A 15,400-nucleotide genomic window follows, 5' to 3' on the forward strand; every position below is an offset into this window, starting at 1 on the left:
GGCTCACACGGGACACAAGCCCTCTGCTATCTACAAGCTTTCTAACTACCCCAAGACCACGGTGTAACGGGTCTTTAATGCCTGGCAGGTTGAGGGAAGGTCTGCCGCAAGGCCCACAACATGAGAAGTGACCGAATCCGCACTCCCCACTTCCTTGAAGGCCTCCGGAAATCCATCAAGGCTTCTCCTGGGGACTTCCTTGTCCAGGTTGGCCAAGAACCGTGGAGTGAGCAAGCAGCTGGTATCCAAGGCCGTGAATGAGGACCTCGGGACAGGTTATACCGAATGGCCAAGCAACACATCCTCAGGGGATCCATGAAGGCCACCAGGCTCACCAACGGTAAGCGTCTCCACAATGACCTGAAGAGCCATGGAGGAAGAATCATCTTCTTCTCCGACGAGAAGAACTGGACTGTCGACAGAAGCTACAACGTCCAGAATGACAGGTGGCTTGCCAAGGAGAGAGAAGAGGTCCCTGCGGTCTTCACCACAAAGTTCCCGGCCTCCGTGATGACCCTGGGTGTCATCTGCAGCACTGGTGAGGTGATGCCTCCTTTCTTCTTCAATCAATCCCAAGGAAAGGGTTAACGCGATAAGGTACTGCAAAGTCATGGAGGAGTTCGTCATCCCCTGGATGAAGGATACGGCCGCTGGGAGGGAGTTCATATTCCAACAAGACTCAGCGGCCGCACACATCACCATGAAGACCACTAACCTCTTCAACTCCCACGACATCATTTTTTGGGATCGCAACACCTGGCCCTCCAACTCACCCGACCTCAATCTGTGTGATTACTACTGGTAGGGGAAGTTGGAGAGGGAGGTGTGCAAGGTCAGCCACAAGAGCATCGCGGCCCTGAAGGGCTCCATTACGAGGGAATGGAATGCTGCCGATTCCGCGGAAGTCATTAGGGCATGCAAATCCTTTAGGGGCAGGATGGAGAAGATGGTGGCTGCTGAGGGAGGACATGTTGAATAAATTTATTGTTTAATATCATGTCTAACTTTTTCATATTAACAAATACACTCCAAATTCCATTTTTATCAAGGAGGTTGAATTTTAAGATAGTTCCAATTTATCGTGGACACCCTGTATCTTAGCTCATAACCAAGAAGAAAAAACTGCTCTTGCATAATCTGATGTTATGCTGGTTCGTCCCACCATGAGCCTTGTCCAATATGAATAATCCATCATGTCTAATGATAATTAAGTGAATAGCACTTTTTTCATTCGAATTATGTCGCGTTTGTTTATTTTTCTTTAATCATATATTTATTAATATTACTTATTTTGTCTCAGGTTCGGACACATTGGTCATTATATTAGTGAGATTATTATTTACATTAAATAAAGGATACGAGTCTTCCCTCGGTGAGCTTTATCCTATACGAATTTTCCTATTGCGAGTAATCCCAGTACAAACTTTCCCTATACAAATTTTTCGTATGCAAGCTCTCCTGACACCGTAAAAATCCTTGAGTTAATTATTTCATGTTTAATATTATGTCAGCTTTATAGTTAAAAAGAGTTTGGAGTATTGCTCTAACTCCATTGTCGACCGGTTTATTTTCAACTTTTTTCGCATTTGATTGCAAGTAGTGACGAAACGTATGGTATGAAAGTACTTTTGCAAAATTATATTTTTCTACATTTTCATCTTTAGGTAGTGGGTCTACATTTTCTTGTGTATTATTTTGAGAAGTTTATGACAACATGCCTATTATTAAAGAAAATTTTGTCGTATACAAAAAATAATATTTTCTTCTACTATATTTTAAAACTAATAGACAAAGACATATATTTCCTGGAACTTTGATTTTGAATGCAAAAAAGAGCATTACTTTGATCTGTTTATACCACTGATAACCAATCAACATTTCAACTGCATGGCAAAAAAAATATTTCCAGAAGTAAATCATAGTACAATTTCTATTCTCTATTAAGTCAAAATCTCTCTCTCTGGCCCAGCAGTCGGTACGATACATCAAATTAAAAATACTTGCAAGCCCGATTACATGATCGTCTAACCTTGTATTTCAATTAACCTTGGTTATGAGTAACTAAGTCCTAAAGATGTCGCTACTAAATAAATATTAGGCATGTTTTTCTTCATTTTTACTGCGTAAATTTCATTTTTGATAGCAAATGTCTAATATATTACTATTAAATATACTTTCAGAGTTTATTTATGTATAATAGGAAACTCTACTGTACTCATTAAGGATTTTAGGCAACAAGATTTTTTCCTAGAGAAAGAAATATACTTCATGTACATGGAATAAAGTGCCTAACTGGGAATATTCTAAATTATGTATGCCTTGTTATCATTCACAAATAACGTGGTTTGTGTTTTTTTTAAAATATGAAGTAGAAAAAAAAAAATAGTATCTAATCTACGTATAGTTAATTAAAAACACCTTTATTCGATCAACATATCATTTTTTGCTTTGATCAAATAACATTATAAGACACCTCATTTTTTATAAGTCTAAAAATTTCTTTATACTATAAGCAATCAAAATTACCGAAATCCATAGTAAGTTTTTAAGTTTAATAAAGACCTACAATACGTATATAAATGAAGTTGTTATTAAGTTATGGACACATTATAGACAAAAGGTTGTAATCAAAATGTAAATTAATTAATAATCAAGAGATCTATAGACTTAACAGAATATAATTTCCATTAAAATTATTTTAAATATAAGGATAATGTAAATTAATAAATCAGTCTTTAACGCGCCCTTCAGATCAGGGGACTGGTTTTGAGGGTGTAGATGTTCAGGAACAGGATGGAAATATTTTCGAGGTTAGGGTGAGGGATGTAAAGGAAGGTGACAACAATGATATGGAATAATAGAAAAAATATTGGAAGATGTGTAGGATAATCTGAAAGGAAACGAGAATGATTCATTTCATGTTTCTGCCCCAGACAGAAAGTCATGATGGATTTTCTGGTGGGGAAAGCAACTGAGGTACGATTGGTAAAACCATGCCAAGAAAACCAAATTTACCCAAAAAGCCACCAAAATTGGAAATACATGTAAAAGTATATTGTAACGAGGGTGACCGGTACTTTTGCATTAAAATATTTTGTCTCAGGACAATTTCCCTTAAACCATTTCGCCTTAAATCTATTTTGCTTCAAGGATATTTCCCTTAATTATATAAATGAATTAGGCTGATACGTCGTTATAGTTTATTTTTACTTTAAATTGATGTTCCCTTTGATTTTTATAATCCTAATATTTAATGTTTAATACTATAAAAAGCATTAGATGGTTGTTTTCTCTTGGAATAATGATGGGATTATGCACCAAAATAATGGAACGTTCGAATATTTCCAAATATATTTTTTCAGCTTTTTTATTTGTACCTCCAAGCACGTTGGTTATAAACAGGAACAGATGGGAGACACTTGGTGCCAGGCCCGGACTGGAGGGTAGATACATAAAAACTTCCCATCCGACCTCCAGGAGCTTTTGACATGTCATCAAAGATTTGTGCGGCCTGCTGTTGTCTTGATGAAACAAGATTCCTCTCCTATCCATCAATGCTCTGTTCGATCACCAGCTTCAAACTGTTGGGATGTTCACAGTAGAGTACAGAATTGAGTGTTAAGCCATAGGGAAGCAGCTTATAGTAAATTATTCCTGACTGAGCCGATCAAGCGCAATACTGTAGAAAAGTGTTTATAGTATACACTTACACCTTTAAAACGCTTAATCGTATGATCCAATGTGATCAATAATGTACAAGTTTACTTAGATACAAAAAAAGTGAATAAAAAAATCAATACAAAATTCCTTTTTTCCCAACCTAATACTAACAATAATTCTAATAGTAACTAATTATTATATTTTAACACTAAAACAGTTAGTTATTTATTGTTTTAGGATCAGAAATATTGAAAAATGTAAACTTAATCCTGATTCTATTTTATTCAGGTCCTAACTTTTCCGCAAAATACTAATAAAATTCAAACCAAGTATGTATCTAATTTTGTGTTCGGTTCTGGTACCTGAATATTTACCTCTAAAGATCCGAACCGACTCGGATCAGAGAAAATGTGTATCTCTCCTATCTTTAGATAGGGTACAAATGAGAAGATAATTGAGTAAAAGCTACTCCTATGGTTCCTTTGACATTGTAAAAGTTAAATCAATTAAATGAAAGATTTATACTGTAAACGTATATTGACTACATGAAGAGAAATCAGACTTTTAAGAAGAAATTTTTAAACATCTAAGCAAACTGGAAATACAACCTTAAGTCTACAGCTACTTTAGAGCTTATGATTATAAATTTGGAGATGATGGACCCTATTAAGTATAACCATGGTGATGGATTCATTGGCACTTGTTCTACAAGAGAAAAAGAAATCAGAATCATTTATATTCTTACGTCTATGAAATTAACTACAAATCAAATCAATTTATTGAGTTGATTTGGAACTGTAGATTAGATCACAAAGGGCTGATAAAAAGTTTATCTATCTCACATCAAAGAAAGAGTTAGATTTTATCAAATCAAATACTCAAAAATAAAAGCTTTGTTAAAAAAATCATCAAAAATATGAAACTTAACCATTAAAAATTTTAAAAAACAATGAAAAGAACGTTAAAAAAGACATTCTATGTTTATTTAGTACCATCGGAAAAATGGTGACTGAAAAGTCGACAAGAAAGGCAATTAAAGGATCAAAGAATTAAAAAGTTGGAATCTCAACTCCAAGATACCCGATCCTACATTGAACAAGTACAAATTTCACAAAAATCTTATTAGAATAAATATAAAGATTTTTCGATGAATATTTGGAATACATGGGAAATGTCGACGGAAATGAATTAATAGTTGAAAAAACAATAGAAGAAAGATGAAAGTTGCAAAAAAATAATAAAATGACACAAGAAGTTTATGAAGAAATCATGGATATAAATGGAAAAAAAAGTTGTCAAAGATTTCAAGAACTATATGAATTAGAATTTGAAAAAATAATACATGTTTCCAGGCATTAGCGATATAACGGAGTTATTTTTTCAAATTATTATGTAAATAAACTGCAATGTGTTTTTGTTTGTTTTTCTGATTGCTGACAGATTAAGGGAAACAGGAAAGATCCGCTTCTTCCTCAATCTTTTCATCATTTTAAAAATGCTCAATGATTCAGTTTAGTATTTCTGATCATTCAGAAACCTGAGGAAAACACTAGTTATGTAAAAAAAATTAGACCAAATACACTTTTGGAGGTAATTTACAAGATCATAAGTGGTACAATCACACAAGAATGATGCCAAGTTTATCTGAAGTTATTCCTGAAGAACAGATACGTTTTATACCCAAGCGACAAATTAACGACATCACCTTAACTACGGGCTGAATTATAAGAAAATTAAAAAATCGATAAACGCATAGTGTCATTCTAGCTCTGAACTTTCGGAAGGCATTCGACAAATAAATTCTTAAGGGTTTATTGGATTGAAATATTGGAGATATAAAGCTCTCCTCTTAATTCTATGCTGACGATAATTAAATCAAAAAATCAAAGTGAGTTTAAGACACGATAAGCGCTTTCGAAAAATATATAGCCCTGAAATTTAATAGAGAAAAGACAAATGTGTTGATTATAGGGAACAACGATGTTATATCTAAAAACGTTACTGGCTGTGCCATTGTAGACGCTATCGAATAATCGGGAATTGTTTGGACAAAAAATTGATCTGACACAACATCTCTTAAGAAAAAAGTCAAAAAGATTCAAATGAACGCAAAAAGAATAAAAACTGTCAAAACGAGCTATTTAGAAAGGATATGTTGCTGGAACTTTTGCGTCACACTCGGTAAAGGAAATACCTTCTTATCCCTGATGTACTTATAAGTCCTGCTTGAGAGGCTATTTAAAGCAAGGCCATTAATAATGTCTTCCTTTTCCCACTGTGTCTTAGATTTGTCCATAGCTATGAGCATGTTTGTTTGAAAAGGTGTGAACCATTTAAGGAGTTATTTTCTCACGAGTTGTATAATACTCTTCTTTGACTTGAATCTTACCTTCTTATACAGATTGAGGGATTCTGTAAGTGATTGCACCTGGTTCTGGAAAGCTTTGATTTTGTTTTTCAGCAACTTGGTCTGAAAATCCTTGACGGTCTAGGATCCGGTAGTTGCCATTTCAGGTTTCACTTCAACACTCTTGGTTTTGTCAAAAATGGAATCTTCTTTGGCTTTAGTTTCAACTTCTCTCATGACTTGATGAAGTATTTATCTCCTCTGTCTCTCACCAATCTTTCGCCTCTTTCATCCTCACGAGGGTCATCCACCACAGAGTTGAACAGTTTCAAACTTGGAATGGCATCCTTCTTTAGTTTTTTCCCATCGGCCTTTCCCAACAATTCATTCTTCAAATCTTTCTCATAATTTTCATGAGTAAAATGACTGGAACAGATTTTGGGAAACTGAGGCATATTGTCACTTCTTCTGCAAACTTGTATCCATATATCACGAAAATGAGAATCCTTAGGGAATCCAAAGTAAGTAATCCCATTTGGAGAATTGCATGAACCAACGGAACATATAGTTTTTTATTCTTCCTTTCCATTTTTACTCCAAAGGCATTGATGATTGATTACATATGTTAATTAAATATGTATTGTATTACTACTACTGCTATTGAAACCGTTTCGATGACGTAACTGATTTTTATACAAAAAATGATGTGAAAATACGAACGACACATCATTACTATATTATCATTGGGTAGATACATAATCGACATTACATTAAGTATTAAAAAATTGGTGGGTACTTGCATTACTATTCAATATAATTGGAGTCAAGGTAGATGAGTTAAAAATTATTGAACAGATATAAGAGTTATTTAAAAACTGGAGCTTGTATAATAATGACCAATTAATATAAATATTATTATTACTAAACATCTTTTTAGAAACAAAAATGACTTCAGATCCTCAAACCCATTTTCAAATGTAATATATATGAACTTTATTTGTTTCAAGGCTTTCAACTATATTTTTAGGTATAAGTGTTATTATGTTTTATATTTGCTATTATAATTGGAAAAGTTATATCTGGAACTACAAAGGATTCTTCCTCTTTTATTAAATTGAAAATCAAATGCAAAACAATAGAGATAACTTCTTGAGCCGAATCATATTCATAAGAATTTTAGCATTCGAATGAGAACACACAAAATAATAGTGTTTTGAATAAAAACAGGAGACCTTGTGAATCCCAAACAGAGTGGATAAATCTTTTAGTACCGTATTTTATTCTTGTGTTGCTATTAAAAATGTGTGTCTCATTTCCCAGATCCAAATCCCCGAATAGAAAGTCCAAGGAAAAAAAACTTCAGAAAAAAAAATATTGAATATATATGTATGTCTATGTTTTACCTGCTTGGATTTTCTCCCTCTTTATTTTCTTTTAATTGGTACTTTTTATCATTATGGTTTTGCTCTTATTATATCTAGTCAGTCGAACCTAGACCCTGCTTCAGGGACAATAAAGATTATCTCCTACATTCCTTAGTACATTATCTATTTAATTTTAACGACGATGGTCTAATATATAACTCTATCATATATTTTATCAAGTAACGCTATTACAAAACATCTGGCGACCCGGCTATCAAAGGCCTCGTGCGTTTGATGAATGATGTCTTCTGCCATTCCGAATCCATCCTTTTTGAAAGATTTCGGCTCAACTAATTGAAAAAGGTCCTAGTCGAACTAATTGAAGATTACGTGTCGTGTCTGCGAGCGCAAAACCGCTTTTGTAAACTTAGCTGCTCCGCCTGCAATCCCTTGGTCCCTATCTTAGACTTCCAAATTGTACAATATTACTGTCATTTCCTCAAAGATTTATCTGTCATCGTGGCTCCTCTCCATGAACTTACAAGGACTGGTGTCGAATACTGCTGGTCTAATGAGACAAAGGTAAGCTTGAGTAATATTAAGCAAACTGTCAATAACTCTACTTTTCTTATGCATTATGATCCCTCCTTGTAGTTGTTCCTCGCCACGATACTTCTCCCTTTGATTTAGGGGTAGTACTCTCTCAAATGGATGAAGAAATTGAATCCACTGTCGCTTTCGCATCTCGAAAACTCTCTACGGCTGAGAAAAATTACTCCCAGATTGACAAAGAGACTACTGGTATTATTTTTGGAGTCAACAAATTTGAGCTATATCTGCTGGGAAGAGCATTTGCGCTTAGAACAGACCAGAAGCCACTTAAATACATCCTGAACCTGGACAAAGATCTTCATTTGGGATAACGGCACAACTCTCTCGTTTTGCCACTAGACTAGGCGTGCTTGATTATAAGATTATAATTTAAGGGGTCTGACAACCTCCATGCCGAAATATTATTCGTGGTCTTCTTAATGAACCAACGATGGAGGAATATCACACGGATATCCTAATTCTTGATGCCTCTAACGTGCATGAAATTGAGTTACAGGATTCTGTCAAAGAAGAGGAAAGTCTAAAAGCAACTCTAAACTCTGTGAGATCTAATAAGTGGTCTAATGTCACTGAAAAATTCCAAGGACCAGTCTCAAGATCTGGTGGTCTTAAAGACCAGTCCCAAGGATTGACAGTCCTAAGGACCGATAAGACTGTTCCTAAGACTGGACTGGACCGAATAAATAAGGACCGATACAACACTAAGTCTCAGAATTTGTATTACTTTTTTAATAATAGACAATTTTATTTTAGAGGGTCCAAAATATGAAGAATTTGGTGAACACCATAGCGATATTTTTATGGAGTAATGACACTGTAAATACCAGTTCCAATATCAATTTAATAGAATACGTGATACATGTGACTATAATTTTAGACTGATTTGTATACTAGGGGTTCCTTAAACTTAATGACACAGTTAGTGAACTGGGTAAAAAAGAAACACATTGCATGGTAAACACTTTTTTTTTAGACTTCTATAACTAAGCAAAGTAGGTATAATCGATCCGTGGACTGAGGGATGAGGCCGGAAGAGATCATTATGTAAGGCACTGCAACTTCTTCCTGTATCTACCTTGAATCAAGGTAAAATAATTATTTTCTGACTTGAAGTATACTTTAGAGGATCTAAATGAATATGAAGTTTATTAAATATATAGATAAAGATCCCTCAAGCTCAATGGGAACAGAGAACACAAATCAATTGATTCACATCTGTGTTTTTGACTCGTCTGTGGAAATAATAAAATCTACTTTCATGATCTTCCAAAGTGCTAATTGCTCCAATATCTCGAAAAAATTGAGATTATTTCTTCTCTTACTCTTATGAGGATGGTTGTTGTCCACCTTTTTTATCGTTCAACTCACTTTTTCGAATTCGTTTAGTTCACTAAATATTTCACAATGATTTCAATAAATTGTTCTCTTTTTACACGAATTTTCGTTTGGTTTTAATCAGTTTAAGGGGAAAAAAAAATGCACTCACAGAAAATCAAAAACATTCCAACATCTTTTAATACAGAATTATTAATTAAATAATAATTCAACAAATTAATTAGCTATTGTGAACCACTATTCCTTACTCTAGTCTTCTTTGCCTAAACATGCCTAAGTGGTAATACATATTATAATCTCATACAGTATTTTTGATAAATATATCATTATTAATATATATATTATATATAGCATAATTAATTGTTCGAACTAATTTTTATAACATTGATTGGACAATATATTTGCCAAATTAGAGATACTTTTTTTTACGTAAGAAGACACTAATAAATACTTCCAAGATTAAAATACATATATTTAACTTAAACATTACTTTGATGTTGATTAGACCTTTATTATTTTTCTATTTAATATAACCTGCTTGTCTGATAGCCTCTTTTTACTCCAAAAAGAACTCTCATTCCATTTGACTATGATATTTATGCTCATATTATTAAAAAGCAATTGTGCGATTTTGTTAGGAGTGTGGCTCACTTGTAAGTTACATCACATGTTGTGTTTATAATTACTCCAACAATCATTTCTGAGCTCTTTGCCATTTTTTGATAAAAATAGCAACTAACGATGCTCTTGGATACGGAAAATTCATTAGATGGGCCTTTTCTTAATTTTATTATCTGAAGGAGTATTTTTTAAAACTATACATCTTCTACAAGATTTACACTGTATATTTTTCTGGAGAGAAAAAGCAATATATTCAGCAACAAAGTATAGAGTACTACTTTCTCTAGTAGATGTAATTGTCTCTATTTCTCAAAGCTTCCAGTCAGTAAGTATAATTACATATTTAGATATGTTATCGTCCCCAATGAGTTTTTTTAATTTGAGTAAAATCTAGTTTTAATCATTTCACTACTAATAAGATCTTTGACACTAGCTCTCATCTCTATTAATGGACAGATAATTCATTGTGGAGATACACTTTAATATAGAGGTCCTTGATAGTGACTTCTAATAGAATTATGAAATCATACTCCACAAACATCAATACTGACAATAGGTAAGGGTTTATAAGGCAATAAGACATAGTTTTACTTTGACTGTTGCTCCACCAAAAATAAAACTATTGTCTACAGATGAATTAGAAACATTATTATTGTCAAATTGGATTTATTTATATTCTAAAGAAACTCCAACGAACAATAAGATTATAAAATATCTTAATCATATATAAATTGTGTCAAAAATACTCAAGTTTACGACTTTTATCCCTGAGATTGAAGATAACAATACTAATTTATCTATAATGATAAAAGTAATGGAATGCTTCTTCTGTTAGACCTCTTGGTCCACTTATTTTCCATTCTTCTAAAATGACTGCAAATTATCTTAGGAATCCCACAGTTATCATATTTAACTTTGAAATGGGGTTCCTAAGTAAATATATCCTTCCTTTTTTGTCCAAAATGTGGCGTCTTCATATTAAGGATATTCCAATGATTTCTCACTAATTCAATGAACTCCGTCGTTTCCATGAGCTCAGGTCAAGTATCAGAATAAAATTTGGGTGCACCAATGGTGGACTTATGGAAAACGGTGTCAGCGAGTTTGACTTTGGTCTTCTCAATCGTTGTTTGATTCAACACCTTGATGAAATTACTAAATGATTTGTATAGTTTGTTTATGTAAAAAGGTCGGCAGAAACAAAATATCAAAAAATAATCACAAAAATTTTTCATGGTAATGTCAAAATAAACATTAATTAACACATCATGTTTTACTGTCCTACCCTGTAATTCAATCCAACTATCTAGAACACAACTATCAAGACCACGATTTCAAAATATTCTATTCCATCTTGTGCTGAAAAAAACACTCTTTATTTTTAAATGATTTTCCAGATAACTCTTGTTTTCTAGGAAGAGTGATGAAAATCCGGTTTATTTTTTAGCTGACCCATTTATTTGGAATTGGTAGTCTGAAGAATGAATTTTCTTTTCCTAAACATTATTATTTATTTTTTTAGTAATGAAGATTCTTTCCTAAATAGATTAAGTTATCTCCAAATCTGATTCAACATTCGTGTGTTTGGACTCAGAGTAGAATTAGGGATCGACATCGGAGTAATTTCTAAAAAATGTCCTTGTTTATATCTTTTTCTCATTTATTCCTTATGACAGCTGATTGTTGTAGATCTAATGATTCTTTCTCTACTTCAAAACATTCTTCATCAAATTGTCTGGGTTACCAGGGTTAATCTTCGGTTTTTTTTTTTTTAACATGCCCATTCTACACTGGATTTTCATTCTATGGATAATGATTAATGCTATAACATTTTGGCTGTTGATCAACATTAGTAATTGCCTTATCTGTAAATAATGTAGTTTCTCTTTATTTCAATTATATGAGGTGGCTACACCATCGTATGGTAATTTCTTTTATTATTTTTTTTTTTCACGCCCCAATATAATTTAAATGTTAATATTAAATTTAAATAATTTCTAGCTTCAATCCTTCGTTAATTTGGAGACTCAAATAAAACATCTGCCACTCTTAAAAATATAATAGATCAAATCCTTTAATCGTTAGTGTTAAGAAAGTTAAACTGTCATTGACAATAATTTGACCGTTGATACCTTTACACATAGTATGTAACCAGTGTGTTTTAGAGGGCTAATTAATCTAAATATTTTGATAAAACTTTTCAAAAAATGTAAGATAAATTAACTTGACATTATTTTGTAAAAATTAAAAGAAAATCATTTGGGCTATCCCAAATTTAGAACTTACATAAATATTCTAAGAAATTGAGTTGTTTATTTTTTTTTAATGGAAAAAAAGTTCAATTCATCAATACAATAAAAACGGAACATTCATTTAACACATCGAAACCTCTCTATTTATTTTTAATGTTTACATTTATCTAAATATCCTGAATATGTATTGATTATTTATGAGCTAATGGTTAAAAACTGTTCATATAGTGATATCATATACAGTGATATAATGAATTTCCAGCGATTTTATTCTACTTTTTCGCAATTACAGACTCCTTTAGATACAATAAGATTAGCTTTCACTCTCTTGGGTACCCTATCAAAAAATAATCGATATTGTGAAATTATCACTCCACGCAAATTTACCTTAATTGAAAATAACGTCAGTGAGGGAATTATTCATGACTTTAAAGATATTCATGAAGTAATCACAAAAATTGGACCACCTGAGTTGGCAGACCGAATATCTGGATCCTACTTGAGAGGAAGCATATACGAAGATAAAACCTCTAAAACAATTAGAATTTCAGAGTCCTTAAGTCATTTATCGAATACAGAATTAGATGGGATTTTGGGCTTGTGTGATACTTGGTCAGTCTCCAATTCCGATGCAGTTAATGTATTTATCTCTAACATAGATATAGAATGTTGTCAGAGAGGTATTTATTCCATTCCTAGAGCATTCTCGTTAGCCAGACTTTTGAATATGTCTAATGAGCCACCTAAAAAATATATTTCATATCTAATTGAGGCCTTATCATCTAATTTGGATTTGTTAGAAATGAACGACCCGATTCAACTCGTAACTTTTCTCTTTGCCTCTTCATTCTCCGAAGCTTTTGGGTTTTCAAAAGCTGAAGAACTTGAGTTTCACATTTTGAGGAAGTGTCATGAGATGGATACATCAGAAATAACTGTTTGTTACTTGGGATTGAGATCTTTGGATCCTAATTACAAAGCCTTATCCCTTGAATCAAAGTTGAGAAAGGAGCATGGCTTTATATTCACTTAGTCATAGCCACATAATCTTATTTGAATTATTCATTTTGTATTTAAATTTGAAATTGTTATTTTAGATAAATAAGATGCCGTAATGTAAACAATGAGTTGATAGATTATCTTGTAATAGAAGCTATATACTATATAACTTTATATTATTTTTTTAAATTACATTTCGATCCAATTTAAAAAAAAAGGATATTAAATATTTTTTGAGTTCATAGTATGAAGAGTTATCTGCTTTAAATCATACAAGAGTCAACTTATGAAATTTAGTGTTGAATCGGTTCTAGGGCTTATTTCCTAATCAATCTATTTTTACATCCTTTTCTGTCTCTTTTTTTATAGGTCCGATCTTTTTTACCATTCAACGATCCTAAAGAGTAATACATCGGTCTTTCAGTCTAACAGTCCTAAGAATAAAAAATTAAAACTAGGACAGGATTGATAGGACTACAGTCTTTTTAGTCTTTTTTAGACTAGGGTAGCGATATAGCTAATGTTGGAAAATACCTTAAAATGAAGGTTATGCTATAACGCGTGTACGACTGATGTTTGGATTCCACCACGCTTTTAATATTGACGTAATAGTAAATGAGTCGTTGCGTGTTTTTTCAAAATCTGTCTTTCTTGTCGAGCAGTCGGTACGATAAATTAAATTGAAAATTATAACAATAGTGACGTCATAAACTATGAGTGGTTGCGTGTCTTGCCCAGCAGTCAGTACGATACATCCAATTGAAAATTCTAGCAAGCCCAATTACATGATGGTCTAACCTTGTATTTCTATTAACCACGGGCTTGAACAAATGTGTAACCTTTTATTTGTCCCAGACACGGCGTTGCCTAGCTAACACAAATATGCCCTAACCAATTTGTTGTCAGTTGTGAAGTCCCTCGTATCACTTGAAACATCACACACTAGTGCAAACAGGCTTTCTTAAAGATAGCCAATGAAAAATTAAAAAGATTTAGTTTGTTTATGTTAAAATTTTAAATTAAAACGATCTTTACATTGGCTATCTTTAGGATAGCCTGTTCGCACTAGTATTCCTTAATATATTGTTTCAAAATTGTCATGATGCAAGTATGATAAAGATAAAAATTACATTTAATTGATTTAGCTCTTTTCTGGTGAGGATGCTGAGTTAGCACTATTCCTTTTTTCCAAAGATTATGTATGTATTTCTTTACTCCGTTAATGATGTCAGCATTATTCATGATGAATTATTTATTTCAATTTGATTCAAAGTTATGGTCGATTATGCAATGTCAACATTTTATCTGAAAATTTAATTGACGCTTACCGTTAACATAACCTTTCTACAAAGTTTTAACAAAAACTGTCAGTAACTTATAAGTAATCCTACTTACAAACAGACAAAAAACCCGAGGTCATTATATAACCTCAGTCCAACTTTGTTACAAAAAGTTTTTTTTCTTCCCCCCTCTTGAACAATATCTACCTAAATAGTTTCAGAATATTGAAAAAATTAACTTCAAATTTCACCAACCACTTCATACATTTTATATATAAGCATATCAAACATATAATTGACTTCGCCGCGGGTACAAAGGTAAGAGTTTGAAATTAATAGATAATTAGAGCCTTCTTAGTACCAATATTTTAAACCAAACCTTTTAATTCTAAATTTTTTGAATATTTATCCATAGGCATTAGCCAAAATGGAAGAAACATCCCGATTTTTTTTGATTTTTTTATAGATAAAAGTTGCAATGCTTAAAATTAAAAAAATATATACATATATAGTAAAATATGATTTCTCATTTCCCTTTTTGGTTAAGCTATAAAGTCGGTCCTAGGACTGCATTCCTAATCAGTATCCCCCTTCCAGTCTTCTTTTCTAATCGGTCCGGTCTTTTTCACCAGGCATCCTAAAGACCGATTAGTCAGTTCTTTGTCCTACGGTCGTAGCTATCTTTTTATTTTCTTCATTCCTAGCTAGGACAGAACAAAAGAAAGTATGAATTCACAGTCCTAGATCAACAACTTCGATAATTTGTCCTTTAGGTAACTACGTTATGCAGTCTGTTCCTTCTCTTTAGACCAGAAAGAAGGTTTATGAAGTGACGAATACCATCGTTCTATTTCAATTCCAATTGCTCCAATTGTACTGAGGTTTGCAGTTTTCATCGCACCCTCCAACCACTCGACCTTTAGACTACCT

The sequence above is a fragment of the Lepeophtheirus salmonis genome, chromosome 8 (genome assembly GCF_016086655.4).
Source record: "Lepeophtheirus salmonis chromosome 8, UVic_Lsal_1.4, whole genome shotgun sequence".
NCBI lineage: Eukaryota > Metazoa > Arthropoda > Copepoda > Siphonostomatoida > Caligidae > Lepeophtheirus > Lepeophtheirus salmonis.